General features: G+C 37.8%; 1 long non-coding RNA gene across 1 annotated transcript in view; it reads left to right on the top strand.

The window, feature by feature from the left end:
• The window catches only part of LOC131580152 (uncharacterized), a 28,276-nt gene extending 22,722 nt beyond the window's left edge, over positions 1-5,554 (top strand). Inside the window, exon 3 of the long non-coding RNA XR_009277828.1 lies at positions 5,515-5,554. This is a non-coding gene — a long non-coding RNA (uncharacterized LOC131580152). The remainder of the gene's footprint in view (positions 1-5,514) is intronic.
• The last annotated feature ends 6,850 nt before the right edge of the window (positions 5,555-12,404 follow it).

Genomic DNA, 12,404 nt, shown 5'->3' with positions numbered 1-12,404 from the left:
TCTTCACCCAGTCTCCTATTGCTGATCTCTCTCATTTCATTATCTAGACTTAAAGGATGCTTTTATATTTTTCCATGTTCATTTTAAATTGCACCCTTTGACTGTAGGTATGGTGCCCCTAAGCCACATTTTAAAAATAATTTTTAAAATAATTAATACTTCATTTTTGCATATCTTTGCTTGTTATTTGCAATTCATACATTATGTATATAATGGCACTGGAGGCAAAGATAAATTAAAGTTTCTGTGGGGCAGGCAGCATGCAGAGATTTAGCAAGGGAGCTTTTTTTTCAAAGCCACAAAAAACGTAAGCTAGATAAAAGAGAAAAATATTCTTTTAATGCCCTTTGAGTAAAAATGTGAATTCAAAATTAACATATTAACCATGATTCAGCAAATGAAGATGGGAATTATTTAAGCACATGCCTATATGCTTTATCAATTCAGAGCCACATTTTGCCTGAATTCATGTGAAATCTCAGTTTTGGCCATAAAATTCTGCTTCCTCTCCCAGAGGAGCTTACATTTGTGAGTAATGCCACACCAGAGAAACACATCACAGCTCTGAGCCCAGACTTCTCCAGTTCATTTGTAATAGATCTAAGATTGGTATTTGCCAGTTTCCCAATTGACCCTGAAGTTCTGTAACTCTGATCCTTAAGTTTTTTTAACCCTCTTACCCCTTTCAACCTTTTCTCCTCTAGCATAAGGCCATGCATTCAGAAAGATGACCCACAACCCGGCGTTATATAAGTGAGATATTACTAAAAGAAGCAAGGTTTAGTTTGAAGTACCCTGTAACACCCAGCTAAAGTACAGAGCTGCAAATTTAGTATGTAATATAGTTACAATCTGTAAATCTGCTCTGCAAACTGGTCTCACTGTACAGCCACTTTGCACACAAAGTGCTATTGCTACCACTAGATGTCAGTTTTACACACTTTAAAATGGCCAATTTCCTTAAAAATAGTAATTCGCCGTTCACAATAGAAATAGCTCTCTATTATGTCATTCTTTCTGAACTGACCTTTAATTTTAAGTATCTTACTTTTTATTTACCTTCTCTCCACTTCTCCCCCAGCCCCTTGGGGCATAGCTCTCCTTTATTAAAGAAAAAAAAATCCACTATGCATTTCTTCCATGATTTTCTCAGTCTGAGACACTGACAGTTTTTGCCAGATATCACTGACAAAAATCTGCATCTCAGGTTGTGTCTCTAGAGGCCAGCTCTGAAATCTTACTTTTATTTCCCAGAGATATTTTTATATTCCATAAGGACACTTCTACTAAGAAACGCCAAAGTAATTACAGATAGGCTGCCATACCAGTTAATAAGGGGTATCACTGATATGATTTATTGCAGTTTTATGATTTTTCAGACTTTTACTTATACTGACCACCTAAATGTAGATAGTTTTATTTATACTATTAATCCCTGCCTCTCAAAAGTCAAAAATGTAGCTGTACATTCCTCCTAATCTCATACAAAGGCTCTTTACAGGAGTTTTTCTTAAGAACAGTTTTCATTAACTAGTCTTAACATAAACTTGGTCATACTGAATACAGAACTTCTATATTATGCATTTATCACAACAAAATGGAATTGCTTTTTGTCAAGTAAATCTGTCTTTATTCCCTTCCCACAAAGAAAAATCACTGAAGAAAATTAGGAGGAAGTCAAATTCATTATATATTATTACATTCAAATATATGTATACACACAAAAACCAACAAACATCCCCAGAGCTGCCCATGCTCAGAACTGGAAATGTTACAGAATGCAGCTCTGAATTTATAGAAGTTAATGACAAGACTGTCACCTTACTTGAAGCTGTACTGCCCAGATAGTGACAGTTTAGCTAGCAACACACTATGCTTGTTTATCATGTCAAAGGAATCCCCTTCACCCTCATTCACATCAAAATCTGACATTTTCCAGCTCCTACTGATCCTTCACAGCTCTCCTGGATTGTTCAAGGTATTCTTTGCACCTGCAGCCGTAACCATCTCATACAAGTGCTTGCCCACCAGAAAGGGCTGGAACAGAAGGAAGGGAAAGATGTACTTCAATGAACTTCAAAACAGAGTTGGAAACACTGTATCATGCAATCAACTCAATCAAAAACCTCCTCCAGAGACGTCTGAAAACTTTTTTTAGGCCACAATTCCATTGAAACCATCCCTGTGCACAATCTCAGTAACCGTGAAAGACGGGCAAAACAACTCCAAGGCAAACACAGAATCCAAAACACATCAAGTCCCATGACTGCTGACAGCAGTGTTCGTGACTTGGGAGCCTTCCTTAGAGAAGTGCTCTGCCTGGGGCAGATGAGGATGTTCTCTATGCTACACGTTGTGTTGCAGCGTTTTACCCCATTCCCTTTGCCTTCCTACCACACACTATCCCTTACCCACCTACCAGGCATCCCCAGGGCTGCAAAATGCCCTAAATCCCACCCAGCCGAGGCACATGAGCCACCCTCACCCACACTGCTCCCTTGCCAGCACATGCACAGAAGCAGAGCACCTCAGACACACCAGATCCTCTGCATGTACTGCACAGTCCCTGGGCATGAGCCAGTCTGAAGGTCTCCAGATGAAAATTCACAAAACCCACTTGTGTGTCCGCAGCCCCAGGTTGTACAGATCATACCTTCTCTTTGCTTTTGATGCAAGGCATCTCCTTTGTCAGCATACATGGTGGCAAGCAGCTACAGCAGGATAGGCTCTGGTCCAAGACATGCTTCTGCAAGTAAAGGAGCAAAGGACACACCTCAAGCACTTGCACTGCTACAGCATTTCTCTCGCTCCAGGATGCTATCTGCAGAACAAAGCTGGTTGGCTTGATCTGCAAACTAGGAATTTGGGTTACTCTGAGCTACTGAACTAAGTGAGTTAGTGAGAAAGTTGATGTTGGGTGAATGAAGCAGCCAGTAGAAATGAAGAAATCAACAGCAGGCTAGAAGAGAACAGATTTCTTAATATGCTTTCTAAATTGTGCTCTAATATAGAATTGTAAACATAAAAAACAAAACAAACAAACAAAACAACAAACCAAACACACACAAAAAACCCAACAAAAAACTAAAGAACAATCTGTCCTTTTAATTCCTCATTGTGTATTTGGCAACTCAAATCCCTCCAGGAAAGAAACTGCTTGAACTTCTTCTTTATCACATATATTCACTTGCAACTTATTCCATTCATGCCAATATGAATCACTAACAATGTATATCATAAGCAACAACAGAAGCAATGGTTAATTAAAATCTGGAAGCATTAGTCATCTTCCTACAGAAGTTACCATGTAATTTCAAAAGCGTTGAGCTTGCAAGATATTTTTGTATTCATTACTAGGACCAGAATTCTGCTGCTAAAGAACAGCAGCAGCTCTTAGTTTCAATCAATAGTACATTTTATTGAAGAAGGGAAAAAAAAAAGGCTTTCAGCTGGACCCATAGATATCAATCATCTCAAACTTCAGTGAGACACATAGCTTGATCCTCTCATTGACAATTGTCCCAGGGGCGGAGAAATAGCTTAAAACTCTCTCAATAAAACATTCCCCAATAAAGGCATTGCTTAGATCCATGGCTTCCTTCTCTATCAAGCTCCACAGCAAGTTTAAAAAGTGCCTGATCTGACCACACACACAGAACTTGCCTGTGTGGAAAGGCAGCTGTGCTTAGACAGCACATTCCAGCAAACAGTATCTTGGAAGGACTGAAAAGTTACACAAGATATTTTTCTGAAATCACCAAGCCATTATACCCCAGCAATCTTTACACACACAAGTAAATATTTAAATACTCTATTTTGCAAAGAAAAGGGAGTGAACAAGAATCAAACCCTTGCAACAAAAAGCATAGCTGCCTCCTTCTCCTCTTAGTTAAAAAGTGCAAGAGGAGGTGAGGAAATGGCCCTACTCCTGCTGGTCATTGATATGCAGAGGCAGTTTTGTGAGTCACCACTACAGCTGATGAAGCCAAGGGACCCGGTTGGGTCTGTATGGCAATCACACAGCTCAATACAGTTTTAAATTTCCTCAGGAATTTGGTGATTTCTAGATCTGCTGGATCATCTGCTACTTCCCATACCCACTACATGTAGATATGCATCTGCTTTTTGTTACACTATAATTACAGGCTAAGTATTAGATGTAGGTGCTTCTCTACTGTCTGAAATGTCATATTTTCACAACAAATATGTCAAAGAAATGCAGAGATTCACTGGAATTTAAATATAGACTGAGGAAATATGTTTTCTCTGAGAATGGATGCTCTGCACTTGGTCTTCTCTCGTACACTTATTAGCGTCTCCATTTGTATGCCTGATACAAACCCATCTATCATGCTGATGAGATGGTGAGAGAAAAGGCAAAAATAGTTTGGTTTGGGGCTGATGGCTGGGACATTATTCAGAAAAAAAACAGATAGATCTGGGCAAATACCAGTCATACCACAGTGAACTCAATATGACTGAGTTCACTGGAAAGTTTCTATTTCAGAGATTTCACATCCACTATAGGTATGCCTAGGAAGTGTCAGGAAATACACAAATTAATTTGCTCTTCCCAACACAAAAATAGATAGGGGGGATAGAATTGCATCTACTAAATGGACATATTTTCAGCCTGACCTACACTCTGCTGAAATCTATGCTGAAAAAGGGGGCATTTTAGCATTAGAAGGTTTCTGGACTGAAAACATGCAATCCCACGCTTGGTCTTAGTACAATCCAAAGACTTTACTGGAAATTTTGCACTAAAGAAAAACCATAGATAAAAAAAGGTTTTATTTAGAATAATTTAAAACTCTGACTTGAGACGTTTGCCTGCAAGCTGCTCACTAGTTTGAACAGCAAAATACTGCATGAACTCCTTGCTCACACTGAGGTGAAAGGTATAGAGAGCTACACAAACTATTGAAATCATTTGGCGAAACTCTTTCCAGTACCTGCATTCGCTTGTTCAGCACTAGAAGGGGCACTTTATGTGCCAAGGTAGCACACAAAAAATTCTATTTCTTTTTCATCACCAGCTTTTCATGGGTTGAGAAGTCATGCAGAACTTTAGAACAAGAACAGAACAAACATGAGGTTAATCATATCCCAGCCACTGCTCAAGTATCTTCCACTCAGCCATTGTTATCCTAATCTTCTGATTTGAGTGAAAAAAATGCAAAGAAATTCTGTAGTGAAGAGACCATGTTAAATGGCTTGCTTATCACTTCTTGAATAATTCATTAACCAACATAATTTAATCTGCCACATGCCCAGTAAAATTCCAGTTTAGTAATGTAGTGTGTGCTACCAGCTTTCTAGAAATATTACGACAGACCAATAACAAAAAGTTAAGCATTAACCAAGATGAGACAAGCATGTAGCTACAAAACTAAAAACTTTTTTTTCAGGTCTTTCCTTCATTCACTTTTTAAAATATCATGTATTTCACTTCTTGAATTGCTCTTGATTAAAATGATCCTCATTTAAACTATAAAACCTGTTTTTTTTCAGAATGCATCAGATCATGAGCTGAGCAGATTCAAAACAATGCACCAGCCGTAAGTGTCTCATTATTTTCATTTCCCCACTGAATGACAAATACACTTCTGCTCTGCCAGTTGCTCTGTTAATAAATCAGGAAAAACGAGAATTGAAACCTCCTGCTCACGTGAACTTTAACATTAATTGACGGGGGTGGGACTTCCTCAGGATTAGGATCCTGGAATGTTTACAAGAGCTGTGGTTCAGATCAGCTGATAGGAAAGTCTTCTGCAACAGATGCTGGCTGTTATTATTCCTCAGAACAGAAAGGGACAACCAACCATAATATTAGTAAAAGTAAAAGTTCAACTTATTCCAGAACACAAGGCTCTTTGCTTGTATTGTAATTGAGATCAAATTTTCAGAATTGGTTCATCTGCTACTTAGGGATTTAAGTGATCAGTTTAACAAAGTACTGTGTTGAAGTAATTTAAATAGAATTTAAATACAGTACTGAATAAGCAAATATAGCTATAACAGTTGAGAAATGCCTTCATATAACTTGTGAAAAATCAAGTTAATTCCAAAACATATCCTTAATGTTCAAATATATTATTTTTCTTGTAGTACTACACAGAAATAATATTAGAGAATTTTCTCTGTTAGCCAATGAAACCAAGAAGACTTCAGTTTAATGTAGTTTGTTGCTGTTATTCACCTAATGGTTGTTATTATTCCATGTAGCTTTCCCCTCCCTAACTAGCTGGGAAAACATTGATCTATTTACAAATTGTTTTCTGAATTCTACTCTACTGGTATGAAACTGGATAAACTTGAAGGCATTTTTACCCAAAAAATTCCTATTCCTATTCGTAAGAATTCATTGAGAGCATAGGTAAATATTCTTCTGGGTTTAATTTAAGAATTGACTAGATGACTAAAAAAAAAATCAAAGTACTTTCTTGTAAAGCACTTGTCTAATGGGACATAATTTTGAGAGAAAATGTAGAGAGAATTAATATAAAGTCAACCAAGGATACATTTTCTGTTTCTGACATACATGAATCTGATCTACTACAATATTGGGGCAAACAAATATATTGAACTGAAGCCAAGAGTTGCATTTCTGCCGATGTGAGCATTCAAGCTTTGAATCCTCAAATTGTATATTGGAATAACAAAAGTGTTTTGCCATATGAATTCCGTGTCCAGAGCATTAAAATTCCTTAAATTCACAATGTGGATGTCATATCCTTAGTACCAACTTCCAATCTAAAATCTGTCACTCATACGTCGTACTACTTGCTATTGCAAAAGCTGTGAGTTTCTAGCACTCACAGTTTAACTGGAGACAGTCTACATTGATCCACCTCAGACGGACCAGCCTGTACAAGCATGTTCATGCAGCAGGTTATTTATTCCCCATGGACCAAAACACTAAGCATAGATAAACAGAAAATTAATAATTGCCAGACAAGGTGAAATCCTGTGTTTCTTCTGGCAGTGGCCAGGGCTTCAGGTCTCAGCCTTTATGAAAGTTTCTTCATGAGGCTTCATTAGACAGGAGTTCTCTGATCACCAGCAAAATCTCTTTGCCTTTCCCATTCTAGCTCAATACTTGGTATTCTTGTTTTCCACAAGATTTTGAGTCTACAGGGCTGTAAGTGCTCTTTGAGCTGGAACACATAGTTATTCCCCGTTCTGGGACATCTCATGACAGGGATACCAGGAGCAATCTGCAGCCATGCTTGGGTGTACTTCCCTGCCCTCTGCACCAAACACCTCCACTAACTTAATGTAAGGCCCTTTTCCCTCTAGGCAGTACCGTGCTTGTTCTCTAAGGGGAAAAATTATCTGGGCAAAAAAGACAAAATTATTTATCTGGAGAGTTTATCATAGTAATTCTGTTTTGATACCCTTAAGTAAACTTTTTTTGCACTACACTTCTCATGAAGTCTCTTACTATATACTGTTGGGTTTACCATGTCAATGTTGGCTTGACAGCCTAATGACAGCTCCATATGAACTGGTTCCCACCTACACTTAAAGCCACAGGTCTATCTACATTGTTTCTGAGCAACTACTGAATACTAAGGTGAAATTACCAAGGTGCAGTCTCTACTAGTGTCTTGCCCCACCCCTGAAACACAATAATGAAAGATTTTCTTCCCCACGTGCTAAACAGTATCATAAGAGAGGTGCTGCTTTAAAACACAGGGCAGTAGAGTACTGAGTCACTAGTCCAACTCCTCTCTGGGGCTGCCAGGGTTGTGCAACAAACTGCTCTCTCAGGTTTACATGTTTTCAGCAATCCCAACAGCATGTTGAAATCTCAAGCTTTGCTTAAAGCCTTTTCTCCTCCACAAGCCCCATTGTATTTTTCACCCCACACAGCAGACTCAGTTGATAAACTCTCACCCTGGAAGCCTGAGATCATCCAAAACACTGAACTAGTTCACTCTCAAGAATGCCAGTACAACTGCACTTCCCAGGTACTTCCCACGAGAGCAGTTTCAAACATCCCACTGATTACAGTCACGGGCTCATTTAGCCAATGCTAACATTTATGTCAGGGAGAACACTATATAGAAGAACACCATGCTACATTCAGGAGCACTTTTTAAGAGAGTGTAGGTACCATAATCAACCTCATACCACAGATGGATGAGAATACTGGAACTTAAGGCCTTTCCAAGCATGCTGTCTTGCAGGCAAATATGATCAGTATTTACAACTGTATTCAGCAAAACCCCGCATACAGGCTGTAACTCAATTATAAACATCCAAAATTTGGAAGCATATCTCAAGAAAAAAATTTAATTACAGCCCCATCGCCTCAGTTTAGATATTCCAAGACTTACAGTATCAGATGTTTATGCAGAAGTTTTTTCATAATGCTTTCAGCTTACCTAAGTTTCATTTTCCTAGGGACCATGAAATTAAAAGACTGCCTTTATAGCTAATGTGATTAAAAATTCATCCCAGATCAAACTCAGAATAAATTTTGCTCTCAGCTCGGGAGCTCCGGGGACTGCTTTACAAAATCAGGACTGAAATCTTTCATCACAAAATCAGTACTTTCTATCACATACAAATTCAGAAGCCTGTTCTGGCTGTGACAGATTGCCAAATAAATGAGAAATCCTCACCTGCAAATCAGGTCTGAGGTGTCAAGTCTTGAGTTTACCATTTGTATATAGCAACATGCAGTTATGGAAGATCCTGGGTAATAAGTGAGCTAAGTTGCAGAACACATAATTAAAAGTTCTGTTTAATTATGATGTGGGCAGCATTTGATCTCCTTTGCTTGAAATAAACATCTATCAATTTTCACTTCTGTGAAATTTATTACTTTATTCCACCAGGATTTTATAGCATATGCAGAAAAATTAGCTATGCTTAAATCAAGTAAGTATTCTGTAATTAAGAGTGATTTCTAGGTTAGTTTCTAACATCTTTTTTATTTGATTTGATCATAATTTTAAGAACTCCAAACTGAAATTTTTCATCCTTGCCATCCAAGAATAGGCAATGTCTTTTCCTGAATCATATTAATAAATTCTCAGTTGTAAGAGCTGTTAATACCAGGAAAGTATGTTTCTCATGCTGAGATGCTCTACTTGAGATGTCTGAACTTGCATAGTTCAAACTGCAAGAACTAGAAATGTTACACATTAACACCTTTTTTGTTCTCCACTCACTTTTTTTCTTTTTTTTCTTTATTAGGAAGGTAAACAACTTAATGTGGAAAATTCACTTTTCAGCTTTTACATCAAAACTTACATACACTTAACCAAAGACAATTCCTAACAAAAATACTAATAAAATTAATGAGATTTTGTGGTTTAAGCTACAACAGATTCTATGACAACTAAGGCGTTTCCTTAATAATAATGACAAAGAGCTTTTGCTGTCTTTTTACGCAAGATCCAGCAGTACAGAAATCTTGTCTTGCTCAGACCATCTGCATTTGGATTTTCCCCACTCCATAGAAAGCTTTGAGCTATAAAACAAAAGCAGTAGATGACTTCCAATGCCTGGTAAGCAAGATTTTCCCATATCCTTGGGATATACCATAATGTTTTCTTATTACCCTATATCTTTTACATACCAGTCCTGACTCAGGCTGAAAGTTTTATATCTAAATACGTAGATTTGGTTCCTTGCTTTCTTTAGGTTTTGTTGTAGCTTAAATGCCACTAAAAATCTCCACTTATTCCCAAAACTCCAAAAGGCCAGGGCTGGAAATTCAGAAAATACCTCTTCATACAGCAAGACTTTCCAATAAAAAATTATTCCTAAAAGAGACCAGAAAGGGTTCCCAGTACATAACTCTAGTGTCACAGAAACATTCTATAGGACATTATAAATATTCCAAAGGAAAAAGAAAGTATCTGAATTTTACCTCAAATCCCATTTTTATGCATTATCTAGTCATTTTTAGCATATACAGTCTATGAGAGAAGTCTTCCCAGTCATCAAATACTTAGAGGCATCCATTGCCTGAAAATTAGAATGAATTCTGGATATTCTCCTGTTCACAGGAGGATCTCAGAAATTTTTGTTCAGCAAAACAATGCCATCCTGCCCTATTTTACAGCAGCAGTAAATATTACACTTCTGCAGCAGAAAGGAGGCAACAGACACTTGCACTGCAGCAGTGCCTCTTCCATCCTGCCATGAGCAGTGGAGACCTTTGCAATAACATCAGTCACTCGGGGATGAGGACAGGCCACCTCACAACTAAGGAGCATAAACATGTAGCTAGAAACCACATGTGGCAGAGGTTATAGAGAGAAAACAGGTATCTGTATTCACTGGAGAATGTAAATCAGTCTTTGAAAAAGATTCTAGAAATCGTAGCAAAACAATTCTCTCAAAAGTTTAAAATATACAAAAATGCACAAAATATACAAGTCCCAACATGCAGATATTTGCTGGGGTCTTCCTGCTTTTCAAAGAGCAGAGGAGGCAGTCCAGTTGTTACTGTGCTGCAGTACTGCAGGTGTGGTTAAAGTGGGAACTAACTTGGCAGTGTTTAATTCCTGTGGTTCTGTGTACTATATTCCTGCCCCTGGGCTGAGCAGAAAAAATATATAATATAATAAAAGGTTTTCTTTATGTGCATACCACTGTTAGACTGAATTATCACTATTGTAATTTTGAGGAAGGCCTCAGGGTTAAGATATATTTTTAGTGTTGGAGGGATTTTTCCCATGTTCCTGAAAATCGCATCAGGAAACTTGAATGAAATTAATTAATTTTGTCCCTTCTTATTGAAAACAATCCCATTCTCAAACATATTAAATACCAGTTGATATTATCTGGAGGTCACCAAGGAACTGATAAAGTATGAAGATGTCAGAGAAAAATCACAAATTATCTTCCCAACACCCTTGATGCCATGATGGAAACCAGTTTCAAGCTGTCTGAATATCATTTTGTCCTCCTTTTCCCAGTTAGGAAAGCACAGAGGCACAGATGCTGCAGCTTCAGCTGGACTATGTACATAATGTATTATATGTTTTTATAATATATAAATCAGTACAAGCCTAGAAGTGTCTCCAGAAACTCCAGAGTCTCCTCTTCTTCAGCCCCATGATTTTTCATTACATATTAACATTAATGTTCATTAATATTCAGGACAGTTTATGAATTAGAAAATTTTAGATTAGTGAAACTTGCCCAATCACTTTTCATGCTACCCTACCATGCTCAGCCATCTATGGAATGTCATGAGAGGGGGCAGGGGTAACAGTTATAAGTGCTTCTTTAATATTGAAGCTATGCCCATTTTTAGGGACTTTCAGTAAGATAGATCAGAGATACTTTTTAATAACAGTTAGACAGACTAGAGATCTATCAACCCTCTTCAAAGAGCAAGACTGGATCAGCCTGTTGGTCCAGGGGAGGGACTGTAACATTCAGCTTCATGTCACTAAGTTTTTGTGAAAGTAGAACTCTTTCCCTTTTTCAGTACTCTAGACCAGCCTAAATAGCAATGGAATATCAGTCACATAGCAATTCACTTTGAGTACCAAAAATCAAAGAAATGGGTCATCTGTTTGGGACATGTAAAAGAGCTGCTTAGGTTTCCACACAAAGCCAGAAGCAAAGACCAGAAATGAAAGCTGTTGTCCAAATCACAAACCACTTCTTCACCAACATATTTCTGGACAGGATCCCTTTCCTCCACCCTGTCAGTTGATGTGCTTTCCTTTTCTCTATTACATGTCTGTACTCAGACCACAGAGAAGAGGTTGTAGTTTCAATTCACTGGTCTTTCTTCCCTTTTAGAGAATCATATCTGTTAGTCAGAAAGTGCTGCACCTGGGACTCAAAACCAAAGAAAATAACTTTTGGCTCATTCAAGCAATGAAGTGTGAAGGGCTATTAATTTATAATCTCATTTTAGCAGAATTCCACATGTACCCCAGCTCAAGTACACACTGGGCAGAAAACAGAACAGATGTCTGGACTCATTTTGCTCCAATGGCCCAAACTAGAGTCCTCTCAGTTTTTGGAAGAAATATATCATTTAATTTACAGTGTGTTATCAACATATATTTATGCTCTGTGTAGGAGGGACATTTCATTCTTCTTGCTTTAGACTAGCCTCTGTAAAAACAAGTGAAAACCTCTTTTGCTTTTGTATAAGGGTGTGGAGAGCTTCATTCATTAGTTCATATGTTTATGCTGTAATGTCACCTGGTCTATTCACTATTTCTAAGATAGTGGAAGAAAGTATTAAACCAAATCATGTAAGCTTTATTCAGTTCAGAAATGAGAAAAGAACAAGCTGAGATGATACTAAACAATGAAAACTGCAGTACTTAAAAATGGGGTCATCAAGACAAGCAAAGTAGAGAAGTTACAAGACGAGCTGCATGGAGAAGTTAAGGGACCATAGCAGGAGGGTC

Source organism: Poecile atricapillus, chromosome 6 (assembly GCF_030490865.1).
Source record: "Poecile atricapillus isolate bPoeAtr1 chromosome 6, bPoeAtr1.hap1, whole genome shotgun sequence".
Classification (NCBI taxonomy): Eukaryota; Metazoa; Chordata; class Aves; order Passeriformes; family Paridae; genus Poecile; species Poecile atricapillus.
This window is presented reverse-complemented; position numbering and strand designations above follow the sequence as displayed.